Source organism: Zalophus californianus, chromosome 1, assembly GCF_009762305.2.
Source record: "Zalophus californianus isolate mZalCal1 chromosome 1, mZalCal1.pri.v2, whole genome shotgun sequence".
NCBI lineage: Eukaryota > Metazoa > Chordata > Mammalia > Carnivora > Otariidae > Zalophus > Zalophus californianus.
The window spans coordinates 19,825,010-19,837,549 of NC_045595.1; the positions used below are offsets into that span (position 1 = coordinate 19,825,010).

The 12,540-nt window shown below is 35.6% G+C and overlaps 1 protein-coding gene and 1 non-coding gene across 8 annotated transcripts in view; one reads left to right on the forward strand and one right to left on the reverse strand.

Moving 5' to 3' along the window:
* DOCK3 (dedicator of cytokinesis 3) overlaps nucleotides 1-12,540 on the forward strand; it is a 509,358-nt gene that overhangs the window by 219,734 nt on the left and 277,084 nt on the right. The gene's annotated exons all lie outside the window — the stretch shown is intronic.
* On the reverse strand, nucleotides 235-338 carry LOC113919126. Its single transcript, XR_003518853.1, has one exon. It is a non-coding gene; the product is annotated as a small nucleolar RNA U13 (small nucleolar RNA).

Below are 12,540 nucleotides of genomic sequence, written 5' to 3' on the forward strand. Positions count from 1 at the left end.
AAAACTCTGAAAGTAAAGGAAAAGAAGGTGGACTGACTAGGGACATTTGAACTCAAGGATTGAGTGAGTTCCCTGATGGTTGTTTTTTCTTGCCTCCCATACTTGGCCTGGGCTTCTCTCTAGAGAAGCCCACCACCTGGAAATACTAATGGATGCACACAAAACGCACCAAAGAAAACCTTTTCTTTTTAGCCAAGGGATGGCTCAGAAGACAGAAACCTTCTTTTTCCTTCATATCGGACAGGTAATGTGCAGAGGTTGTAACAAGGTTTGAGTGAGATACATGTTATACAATGGTGTGAACACCATATCATCACGCTTATGAACTACAAAAGGATCAAGACAGAAACCTTTTAACCTATCCTTTATGTTTGCTAGAGAACATTGCAATAAAAGCTGCACTCCCTTGTACCCTCCCAAACAGGCATTACAATAGTGGAATTGGTGACCAGAACTCTCATCTTACACACCCACTCTTCCCCACACCTGCAATAACAAGGTGTCCTTCTCCAGTGGAGCCTTAGACCAAACTCTGACTTCTATCCCTCCCCACTACAGTAATGAGGCAATGAGGCAGTGCCTCTCTTCAGTGGGGCCCTGCAGGAGGATTCTGACTGCAACTTCATCAGCACTTGCAAGGTGGCACCTTCCCCAGCAGAGCCTATGGTGGGACTCTGGATTTCACAACTACCCAGTGTTAACAAGGTGATGCCCTTATTTTGCAGAGTTTTGTGGGCAAAACTCTGACTTCCTCCTGTGCTCTGAAGTAAGGAAGAAGCATCCCTCCACAGAGGAGCCTGTGGTTAGAACTCTTGATTTCCACTTCCCTTGTAATAATGAGTGGGTCCGTCTCCAACTGAGCCTGTAGGCAGGACTGACTCTCACCCTCTCCCCATTAATGAGACAGTGCCCCTCTCTAGTACACGATGTGAACAGTACCCTGTTTTTCATCCTTGCCCTGCTGAAATGAGGCAGTGCTTCTCCCCACCCAAATCCATGCTGAGTATAAGTGAAGTGGAGTTCTGCTATCTAGGTAACACACTAATGGGGGAAACCAGAAGAGCACTGGAAAGACTTGATATACTAAATTGACATTTAAATCACAGCCCACAAAAGTAAGCCTAGGTTTGCCTTTTTAACTTAAGCAGATTGATCACCTGCTACAACAGAAGATTTAAATAGGAATCAGAATGTCATAGGATAATACTTAAAATGTCCGGTGTACAGACCAAATTTACTTCACATATGAAAAATCAGGAAAATCTCAAATTTAATAAGGTAAGATAATCAATAGATGCCAACTTTGAAATGATACAGATGTTGGAATCATCAGCAAGGATCTTAAAGCTGTTTTTGTAAAATTGTTCCACCAAATGAAAACATAGGAAACTGCAGCAATAGAAGTAGAAAACATAAAGAATCAAATGAAAATTTTAGAACTGAAAAATATAGTAACCAAAATTTAAAAATAACTGGGTAGGCTCAATAGCAGAACGGAAAGAACAGAGGAAGGAATTAGTGAATTTAAAGATGGATCAATAGAAATTATCCAATCTGAATAACGGAGAGAAACTACATGGAAAAGTAAGCTTTGCCTAGGAGACCCGTGGGACAATAACAAAAGATCTAACATTTAGGCATTAGAGTACTAGATGGAAAGGATAGAATGTGGACCTAAAAAATTTTTGAAGAAATAATGGCTTAAAATTCCCAAATTTGGGGGCACCTGGGTGGCTCGGTTAGATGAGCGGCTGCCTTAGGCTCAGGTCATGATCCTGCAGTCCTGGGATTGAGTCCCACGTTGGGCTCCCAGCTCAGTGGGGAGCCTGCTTCTCCCTCTGACCCTCTCCTCTCTTATGCTGTTTCTCACTTTCTCTATCTCTCTCAAATAAATAAATAAAATCTTTAAAAAAAAATTCCCCAAATTTGCAAAAGACATAAGTCTACAGACTCAAGAAGCTGAGTGAACTCCAAACAGGATAAACCTAAAGAAATCCGTACACAAATTATTGTTAAACTTCTGAAAATTAAAGCAAAAGAAAAAATCTTTATATGCACTGTTGTATTTTTGTATTTAAAATACATATATATGTATATTAAAATTTTTATATATTTTTAAATTCCAAATTAATATACAGTATTAGATTATTTTCAGGTGTATAAGATAGTGATGCAACAATTCTATACATTACTCAGTGCTTATCATGAGTACACTCTTTTTTTCATGTTTTAAAAAAATTTCTTTAAATTTTACTCAACTAACATAGAGTGCAATATTGGTTTCTGGAGTAGAATTCATCACTTACATACAACACCTAGTGCTCATCATGACAAGTGCCCTCTTTAATACCCATCACCCATCTAGCCCATCTCCCACCTCCCTCCCTCCATTAACTCTCATTTTGTTCTCTGTCATTAAGAGTCTCTTATGGCTTGTTTCCCTCTCTCCTTTTTTTCCTTTCCCCCTTCCTATATGTCCATCTGTTTTCTTTCTTAAATTCCACATATGAGTGAGATCATATGGTATTTGTCTTTCTCTGACTAACATACTTCGCTTAACATAATACACTCTAGCTCCATCCATGTCATTGCAAATGGCAATATTTCATTCTTTTTGATGGCTGAGTAATATTCCATTATATATATGTGTGTGTGTGTGTGTGTGTGTGTGTGTGTATGTCTGTGTGTGTCTGGGTTGTGTGTATGTACACACACATATACACCGTATCTCCTTTATCAGTTCATCAGTCGATGGACATGTGGGCTCTCTCCATAGTGTGGCTGTTGTTGATAGTGCTGCTGTAAACATCAGAGTGTATGTACCCCTCTGAATCAGTATTTTTGTATCCTTTGGGTAAATACCTAGTAGTGCAATTGCTGGATCATAGGGTACTTCTATTTTTAACTTTTTAAGGAACCTCCAAACTGTTCTCCAGAGTGGTTGTACCAGTTTGCATTCCCACCAACAGTGCAAGAAGGTTCCCCTTTCTCTGCAGCCTTGCCAACACCTATTGTTTCTTATGTTGTTAATTTTAGCCATTCTGACAGTGTGAGGTGGTATCTTATTGTGGTTTCGATTTGTATTTCCTTGATGATGAGTGATGTTGAGCCTCTTTTCATGTGTCTGTTGGCCATCTGGATGTCTTCTTTGGAAAAGTGTCTAGATAAGTGCACTCTTAATCCCCTTCACCTATTTGACCCATCCCCCTACTCACTAAAGAAAAAATCTTGAAAGGGAAATGGCACATTACCATTAGGGAAATGGCAGTTTGAATGACAGCAAATTTCTCATAAGAAACTATGGAAGACACAAGAAGGTGGCCGAACATTTTTTGACCCCTGAAAGAAAAAACCTGATGATACCTCAGATTTTTATATCCAGGAGAAATATACTTCAGGAATGAAGGAGAAATAAAGATAAAGGAAAGCTAAGAAAATTTGTTGCCAGCAGATTGGTTCTAAAATAGTAATTGTAAAGGAAGTTCATCAGACACAAAGGAAGAGATAATGAAAAAGATACTTGGAACATAGGAGTGAAGAAAGTAAAGGAAGGGATAAATTCTCTTTAGTTTTTAAAATTGTCTTTGAGGATACAAAGCAAAAATTATAACACTGATATAGTTCTCAATGTATATAGAAGTTATATTTAAGAAAGATGTATCTAAAGTGGTAAGGGAAAGGGACATAAATTATAGTAAGGTATCTGCATTCTATTTCAAGTGGTAAGATGTTCATACTAGTAGACTAATAATAATTTATGTATATTATTATAGTAAGGTATCTGCATTCTATTTCAAGTGGTAAGATGTTCATACTAGTAGACTAATAATAATTTATGTATATTATAATCTCTATAGCGATCATTAAAAACATTGCACAAAGCAATATAATAAAAATACTATAAATAAACCAAATTGGAATACTAAAAATGTTCAAGTAACCTTATAAGAAATTAAGAAAGGGAAAACGGAGGAAGGTGAAACAGGGAACAAATACTAAAATGGTGGATGTAAATCCTAACATATGAATAATAAAAAGATAGAAATTGGCAGAGTTGATAAATAAAAAGGACTTAACTGTGTGGTGTCTGTAAGAAACTCACTTCATATATAATAACACAGGAGGTAAAAAGAAAAATATATACCATGCAAATACTAATCAAAAGAAAGCTTGAATAGCTATATTAAAAAGAGATTATTATATTAATTATGGATTATTTCTTCCTTAAATAAATAAAAATAAAAATAATTGTGTTACTATAAGTGGGGTGCCTGGGTGGTTCAGTTGGTTAAATGTTCGACTCTTGATTTCAGCTCAGGTAATGATCTCAGGGTTGTGAGATTGAGCCCTGCATCGAGCTCCATGCAGGGAGTCTGCTTGAGATTCTCTCTCTCCCTCTCCTTCTGCCCCTCTCCCATGCTTGTACATGTTTTGTCTCTCTCTAATAGATAAACAGAATCTTTAAAAAATTATATTAGTATAAGAAAAAAATTGACATCAGAATAAAGAAAACAACCAGAGACAAAGGGACATCACAAAATGGTAAGAAGATCAATTCCCCAGAAGACATAACAATTTTAAATATGCATGCACCAAAAAACAGCTGCAAAATAAGTGGAGTAAAACCCGAAAGGACTGAATAGAGAAAATGGGGAAATCATCTGTTATATTTGGGGATTTATAACCCTTACCCCTAGTAATTGATTACAACCACTTGACAAAAGTCAGCATGGATAGTTAAGAACAGAACAATGCCGTCAACATCAGGATCTAATTGAAAGTTTTAGAATGTTTCATCCAGTTAAATTAGAATACAGATTTTTTTCAAGCATACATGGAACATTCACCAAGACTGACAATATCTTGGGTCATAGAAAAACTGACAAATTTGCAATAACTCATGTCATACAAAGGATATCTTGACAATAACGGAAACAAACTGGAAATCAATAACAGAAAGACAACAGGAAAATATTGAAGCACTTAGAAATTAACACACTGTGAATTGTGCAAGACTGTTGAATCACAGATCTGTACCTATGAAACAAATAATACAATATATGTTAAAAAAAAAAAGATAGCAGGAGGGGAATAATGAAGGGGGGCAAATTGGAGGGGGAGACGAACCATGAGAGATGATGGACTCTACAAAACAAACAGGGTTCTGGAGGGGAGGAGTATGGGAGGATGGGTTAGCCTGGTGATGGGTATTAAAGAGGGCACGTTCTGCATGGAGCACTGGGTGTTATGCACTAACAATGAATCATGGAACACTACACCAAAAACTAATGATGTAATGTATGGTGATTAGCATAACAATAAAAATTTTAAAAAAATTAACACTTAAATAATCCATGGATCAAAGAGGAAGTCTCAAGAAATAAAAAATATGTTGAATGTAAATGAAAACTTAATGTATTAAAATGTGTGGGATGCAGGGGCGCCTGAGTGGCTCAGTTGGTTAAGCGACTGCCTTTGGCTCAGGTCATGATCCTGGAGTCCCAGGATTGAGTCCTGCATCGGGCTCCCTGCTCAGCAGAGAGTCTGCTTCTCCCTCTGACCTTCCCCCCTCCCATGTGCTCTCTCTCTCTCATTCTCTCTCTCTCAAATAAATAAAATCTTCTAAAAAAAAAAAATAAAATGTGTGGGATGCATTTAAAGCAGTGCTGAGGGGACATTTATAACATTAAGTGCATATAATAGAAAAAAAACATGATGTCAAATCAATAATTTCAGCTCCTACTTCAAGAATCTAAAAAAAAGATAAACCCAAGTAAGCAGAATGCAGGAAAAAATAGAGCAGAAATTAATGAGATTAAAAATAGAAAAATGAGAGAAAAAAATCAAACCAAAAGCCGGTTTTTAAAAATATCAATTAAAATTAATGAACATCTACCAAGACTGACAAAGAAAATGAGAGAAAATAATAATTACCGATATACTGGGACTAAAGAAAGAGACTCACTGTAGATGCCACAGACATTAAATGGGTAATAAAAGAATACTATCATATGTAAGTGAGAATATCTACATGAATAAAACAAATCCTTGAAAATCACAAAATCACCAAAATTCACCCAAGATAAAATTGGTAATCTTAATATCCAACAGCTATTAAAGTAAATTTATGAAAGTCCTTTCAAAAAAGAAATGACTAGGCCCAGACGGTTCCACTGGTAAATTCTACCAACAGTCTAAAGAAGAAAAACCAAGAGATCATATCATTGTCAGAAAAAGCATTTGAGAAAATCCAACACTCTTTCATGATAAAAACTCTCAGCAAGGGGCGCCTGGGTGGCTCAGTTGTTAAGCATCTGCCTTCGGCTCAGGTCATGATCCCAGGGTCCTGGGATCGAGCCCTGCACTGGGCTCCCTGCTATGCAGGAAACCTGCTTCTCCCTCTCCCACTCCCCCTGCTTGTGTTCCCTCTCTCACTGTGTCTCTCTCTGTCAAATAAATAAATCTTAAAAAAAAAAACCTCTTAGCAAACTAGGAATAAAGGGGGCTTTTTCACCCTGAGAAAGGGCATTTATGAAAACCTACAGCGAATGTCATACTTAATGGTGACTGTCTGCTTTGGGGAGCAAGGTTGAGGATGTCTGCTTTTAACAGGTTTATTCAGGTTAGTACTGGAAGACTTAACCAGTGCAGTAAGGCAAAAAAAAAGGAAGAAGGGACATACAGAATGAAGAGAAAAAGCTGGTCCTATTTGCAGACCAGACCTATTTGCAGAAAATACAAATCAAAACTACAGTGAAATATCACCTCACACCAGTCAGAATTGGCTACATAGGAAATCCCAAAGAATCTACAACAAAACCCACTAGAGTGTACAAAAGATACTCCTAAAACATTTAAGTTTGCAGTTATAGGATAGCAACTCAAAATACTCTTTCTTTTAGTCAATTAATTAATTATATTGCCATATATTAGCAATGAATAATTGGAAACCAAATTTTTAAAACAATACTATTTGATTAAAGACCTAAATATGAGACATGAAACCATAAAAATCCTAGAGAAGAACACAGGCAATAACCTCTTTGACATTGGCCATAGCAACTTCTTTCTAGATACGTCTCCTGAGACAAGGGAAACAAAAGCAAAAATAAAGTATTGAGATTTCATCAAAATGAAAAGCTTCTGCACAGCAAAGGAAACAATCAACAAAAGGCAACCTATGGATTGGGAGAAGATATTTGCAAATTGCATATCTGGTAAAGGATTAGTATCCAACATATATAAAAACTTAAAAATCAACACCCCAAAAATGAATAACACAATTAAAAGATGAGCAGAAGACATGAATAGACATTTTTCTAAAGAAGACATATAGATGGCCGACAGACACACAAAGAGATGCTCAAAACCCATCACCAGGAAAATACAAGTCAAAACTACAGTGAAATATCACCTCACACCAGTCAGAATGGCTAAAATCAACAACACAAGAAACAAGGATGCAGAGAAAGGGGAAGCCTCGTGCACTCTTGGTAGGAACGCAAGCTAGTGCAGCCACTCTGCAAAATAGTATGGAGGTGCCTCAAAAAGTTAAAAATAGAAGTACCCTATGATCCAGCAATTACAGTACTAGGTATTTACCCAAAGGATACAAAAATACTGATTCAAAGGGGTATATGCACCCTGATGTTTATAGCAGCACTATCAACAATAGCCAAACTATGGAGAGAGCCCAAATGTCCATTGACTGATGAATGGATAAAGAAGATGTGGTATCTACATACAATGGAATATTACTCAGCAATCAGAAAAATGAAATCTTGCCATTTGCAATGACATGGATGGAGCTAGAAAGTATTATACTAAGCAAAATAAGAGAAAGACAAATACCATATGATTTCATTCATATGTGGAATTTAAGAAACAAAGCTATAGAGAACAAACTGATGGTTACTGGATGGGAGGTGGGTTGGGGGAATGAGTTAAATAGGTGATGGGGATTAAGCAGTGCACTTGTGATGAGCACCAGGTGTTGTATGGAAGGGCTGAATCACTAAATTCTACACCTGAAACCAATATTACACTATATGTTAACCTAAATTTAAATAAAAACTTGAAAAAAAATAATGGTGTTTTAAACAAAATACACATTTATTTCTTTTTCAAGTGAGCACAGGCATTCTGGATTTGGTATGGTGGCTCTACAGTCAAAGACTCAGGATCAGTAATGTTCTGAATAAATTAGAGCTGCTATTTGATGCAATATCTTAGAACATTTAAAATTTGAAAAAATCTTTCAGGTGTGCTTTGAGGCCAGTATACTCACTGATTTTCTAGAGACATGGAAAAACTTGAAAGTGGGAGGCTTGTGTTGGAAAGAGGACAACTGCAAACAATATTTTTTAAAATATTTTATACCTAAAGTTTGAAATTGTCATGGTAATTTTTAAATTTACCTTCTGATGAATGGAATGTTGGAATGTTGCCTTTCTTTGCCATTTTAACAAATTGCAGTGTTACTGGTTAATTCTTTTAAAAGTATTGTTGGGACGCCTGGGTGGCTAAGTCGGTTAAATGACTGCCTTCGCCTCAGGTCATGATTGAGTCCCGAGAGGCAGGCTCCCTGCTCAGAGGGGAGTCTGCTTCTCCCTCTGCCTGCTTGTACCCCTGTTTGTGCTTGCTCTCTCTTTGACAAATAAAAAAAATTTTTTAAAAATATAAAAGTATTGTTAATATGATAAGTGTCAAATGATTGTTATTCTATTATGAATGTAGGAGGTCAGTCATGTAGCCAGTGAAATTCAAAACAAATGAATACACATCTTCAAATAACTCTTTCTACTGGGAGAGAATAAAAGTTTGTTATATTACTAAAATCAATAAGAGAGCTAAACATTATCCTTTTGTTTTTCCTACTTAATTTCAAGCCATATAGTTCTTCTTAATCTAACTTTACTAAGAGCAAAGTAACTACCTGGCTGTCCTCTGAGAAAGAGTATACTTAAGAACCAGAATGAATCGAGGTTAACTTTTAAAGTCTAATTTATCTGATGCTGAAAACAAAAGAAAAATAAAAGACGAGTAAGCTGAGAAACAAGTCTCAACATATTTAACATCTTTTTGTATATAGAGTACATAAAAATCAATAGGAAAACCAGTAAGAATACCAGTAGATAATCAGCAAAGATACAGACAAGCCATTCACAAAACAATACATTAAGGAAATACCCAGTCTCACTAGTAAGAGATGTAAATTAAATGAGTGACATAATGAGATAACCCTAACCATTCCCAGATATTCTCCTTCAAATTAACAGGCAAGAAAGTGAAATTTATTTTTATTTTTATTTTTTTAATATATTCAGTTAGTCAACATATAGTACATCATTAGGTTTCAATGTAGCATTCAACTATTCATTAGTTGTGTATAACACCCAGTGCTTATCACAACACGTGCCCTCCTCAATACTCATCACCCAGTTACCCCATCCCCCCATTCCCCTCCCTTCTGTAACTCTCAGTTTGTTTCCTGGGGTCCAGAGTCTTTTATGATTTGTCTCCCTCTCTGATCTTTTCCCATTCTGTTTTCCCTCCCTTCCCCTGTGGTCCTCCGCGGTATTCCTTATGTTCCACATATGAGAGAAACCATATGATTGTCTTTCTCTGCTTGACTTTCTTCACTTAGCATAATCCCCTCCAGTTCCATTAAGAAAAAAAAAAAAAGGAAGTGAAAATACTTGCTGGTGGATATCAAGTTTTAATTAAGCACATCTGAAAAATAATTTAGTAAAAGCCTTAAAATTCTTCAGACTTTTAAGTAATAAAAGTAATTCTAATTCTGGGAATTTGTTTTAAGATAATAATGTTAAATATGAGAATGGAGTGACTATTTCATAAATATTTACATGGAAGTAGTATTTGCAGTAGCAAAAATAAATTTACTTATTCAAATGTGCCAGCTGTTGTCCAGTTAAGATATAGATGTGTTAGTGCTTACATTAAATAGTATATTATATACTATTATTTAATATAATATATATATTAATGCTTACATTACATAGTATATTATATATTATATAATAAAGTGAATTTATGTAGAAATTATAAAGTATAATCTCACCTGCATTATGAAAATATATTTGGAAAACACACAAAGAAAATGCACCATAATTTTAATGAAGATTAATTGAGGGGCCAAGATGTTAGATTCTTTTTCTGGTCAATTTTAAAAATTTTGAATTGTTATTATATATTAGTATTAGGAAAAATAAAACTTTTGTTGAAATAAATAATGATATCGTGAAATACTACTACCAGTGTTAAGTGAAAAAGATAACATATACAAGAGATTAAGGTAGGAGATTATACTAGTTAATTTGCTGTGTTTAGTTTTTATCACAGTATCAGCAAGTATATATTAAATTGTAGAGAAAGGGCTTTGGACATGGTCTTAAATCTGAGCCTTTCATCTTCTATGTTAGGCTTCTTATTAAATCGTAGATTTATATTACCCATTTATACACAAAAATTATTTCAGAGAGTTGTTAGAGATGAAATAAAATTGCATATAAAGCTTCAAGCACTAAATCAGTGTTGATTATATTATCTTGTTTTTGATATGAATTATATGTCTCTCCAGGTATACATAATTGACATATATTTTCTGATATAGGTGATATTTAGAATGATAGGAGTTTCATCACTTAAGAAGCTTCTCTCTGTAGAGAAATAAATAGACTCAATGAAATGGACTTCATTTGTGTAATGAGGTATAATGGAGTGCTTGGATAAGAGTATGTATACCTGAGCCAGGATAGAAAAACCTCCATCCTTCTGAGGCAGTTAAAACCTTAATTTCTCATTCCAGTAACCTTATTTTGATATGAAAACCATCATTTATGGAAAATGGTGACATCATTACTCATTCCTGTCAAAAACATGATTGTGAAATTTTAAATATTTATGCTACAAGTACTTTTTGGGTTTTTTAAACAAAAGCACATTAGAAATCACACATGGGGTCGCCTGGGTGTCAGTTGGTTAGGTGTCTGCTCAGTTGGTTAGGTGTCAGTTGGTCATGATCCCAGGGTCCTGGGATGGAGCCCCACATGGGCTCTCTGCTCAGTGGGGAGTCTGCTTCTTCCTGTCCCTCTGTGCGTGCTTGCTCTCTCTCTCAAAAATAAAAAAAAAATCTTAGAAAGAAATCATACACAGAGGTATCTTTCTCTTTTTGCCAAGATAAAAATTGAAGTCAATTATTAATAAAACTAGAAAATAAATATATTAGAGTTATCTTTATTCTTCATTTTTAGAGTTATCACAGCAATGGAAAAAAGAAAAATTTCCAACAACTAAGAAATCTTCATCAAAAAACTATATATAGTTGTTTCATTTTCTTTATTTAAATTTATTTATTTATTTATTTTACTATGTTATGTTAGTCACCATATAGTACATTATTTATTAGTTTTTGATGTAGTGTTCCATGATTCATTATTTGCATATAACACCCAGTGCTCAATTAGCCAAGGTATAGTACATCATTAGTGTTTGATATAATGTTCAGTGATTCATTAGTTCAGTATAATACCCAGTGCTCATCATATCACGTGCCCTCTTTAATGCCCATCACCCAGTTACCCCATCCCCCCACCCACCTCCCTTTTCACAACCCTCAGTTTGTTTTCCAGAGTCAAAGTCTCATATGGTTTGTCTCCCTCTCTGATTTCTTCCCATTCAGTATTCCCCCCCTACCTTATTGTGCTCTGCGCTATCCCTTATGTCCCACATCTGAGTGAAACCATATGATAATTGTGTTTCTCTGATTGACTTATTTCACTGGCATAATACTCTCCAGTTCCACCCATGTTGATGTCAATGGTAGGTATTCATCCTTTCTGATGGCTGAGTAATATTCCATCGTGTATATGGACCACATCTTTTTTATCCATTTGTCTGTTGACGTGCATCCCAGCTGTTTCCACAGTTTGGCTATTGTGGACCTTGCTGCTATGAACATTGGGGTGCATGTGCTCCTTCTTTTCACTACACCTTTATCTTTGGGGTAAATACCCAGTAATGCAATTGCTGGGTCATAGGGTAGTTCCATTTTTAACATCCTGAGGAACCTCCATACTGTTTTCCGGAGTGGCTGTACCAGTTTGCATTCCCACCAGCAGTGTAAGAAGGTTCCCCTTTCTCCACATCCTCGCCAACATTTGTTGTTCCCTGTCTTGTTCTATGAGTGGGTTTAACAACCAATTATACTTTCTGTTAAGGTGACACTATAGGGGTGCCTGTCTGGCTCAGTATAGCATGTGACTCTTGATCTTAGGGTTGTGAGTTCAAGGCTTATGTTGGGCACAGAGCCTACTTAAAAAAAAAAAGACACTATGAATTAAATATAAAATGATGTGTATTTGCATTAATTTTGGATTATGAATTTTCCCTCAAGTGTATAACTGCAGCATTTTATAATTGTAGCTAAATTGTTTTAGTCATTTATTTGTACTATTTTAGGATGACATGATATTAGAATTTTTGCTTTCACATTAAAAACTCACATTTATTTGAGTATCT